This window comes from Apis dorsata, unplaced genomic scaffold, assembly GCF_000469605.1.
Source record: "Apis dorsata unplaced genomic scaffold, Apis dorsata 1.3 scaffold_905, whole genome shotgun sequence".
NCBI classification, from domain to species: Eukaryota; Metazoa; Arthropoda; class Insecta; order Hymenoptera; family Apidae; genus Apis; species Apis dorsata.
Genome location: NW_006264019.1, coordinates 23,514 through 24,829, shown reverse-complemented (window position 1 = coordinate 24,829; position 1,316 = coordinate 23,514). Strand labels below are relative to the sequence as shown.

General features: G+C 14.1%; 1 protein-coding gene across 2 annotated transcripts in view; it reads left to right on the top strand.

Annotated features, from left to right (window-relative positions):
- The window catches only part of LOC102677178 (mitochondrial glutamate carrier 1-like), a 13,955-nt gene that overhangs the window by 1,671 nt on the left and 10,968 nt on the right, over nt 1–1,316 (top strand). The gene's annotated exons all lie outside the window — the stretch shown is intronic.

Genomic DNA, 1,316 nt, shown 5'->3' with positions numbered 1-1,316 from the left:
TTTTTTATTTAAAAAATTGTAATTAATTTATCTTATAATAAAATATATTAATATATTAAAAATATCTTATAATAAATATAATAAAATAATTTATCTTATAATAAAAGAATTTAAATTTAATTTATTTTTTTTTAAATATGATTATTAAATTGGCAAAATAATTATGAATTAATAACTATTTTTATATAGAAGATATAGTTGACAAATATTTTTAATGTATATAATAAATTACATACATGTATATAATAAATTACATATTTCATATGTAACATTACAGTTAATATTTTTGACTAATCACAATAATATTTGAAATATTTTGAATAATATTTGAAATTGTTAATCAAATTGCTATCTCTGCTAGCTTTCATAGAAAATAAATAATATGGATTTTGTTTTTCAATCAAGAAAATAAATTCGATTTAATATTCGGACGCTACAGTTTACAAGAAATTATATTTTTTTATATATTTGTTTATTTATTTTTTATAATTTAAATTAATTAAATTGAATTGATTATCTTTTAATATATTAAAATATTCGTTGTAGTTAGTAAAAGTGGTTTTATTTTTTAATGGATGAGAAAAAAGACAAAAAACATGTGAATAAGAATAAAACGACGATTTTGAACGAATTTAAAGATTTATGATTTCTAACTTTTAGGGATTTATCTGTTTTCGGATTTTTCATTTTGCAGACAATTTGAAAATGAAATAAGAAAAATAAAGATAATAACGATTTTATTTCGAAATAAAATAACAATTGCTTATTTCGAAAATATATTGCGTTTGATGTTTTCTTTTTTTTATAATATATTTTAAGTAATTTAATATATTAAAAATTATCTTTTGTTAATAAATGTTTTATTCTTATTTTAGACAAATTTATCATTTTTTTTTAATAAATATTTTTTTTAATTTATATAAAAAAAATCATATGATTACAAAAAACAAGTTATTTTAATTTATTTCGATGTATTCGAACATTATCATAAATTAAAATTGCATTTTTCTAAAACTTATAAAAAATTATTTTTTTTTTAATTTACATTTCTTAAATGTCCAAATAATAAAATTTAATTTATTTAATTTATCGCTTATTGTGAAAAAAAAAAATGTGCATTAAATAGCTAAATACAATTTATATTTTTATAACAAATATATTAAAAAATAATCATTAAAATTGAATTACAAGAAACAATACAATTATATACAAATTATGTATAATAATAACTATAAAATTAAAAATATATAGAGAAATGATTTTTTGATATATCTTTCTGAATATTAATATTTAAAATAATAAATTAATACTTAAAA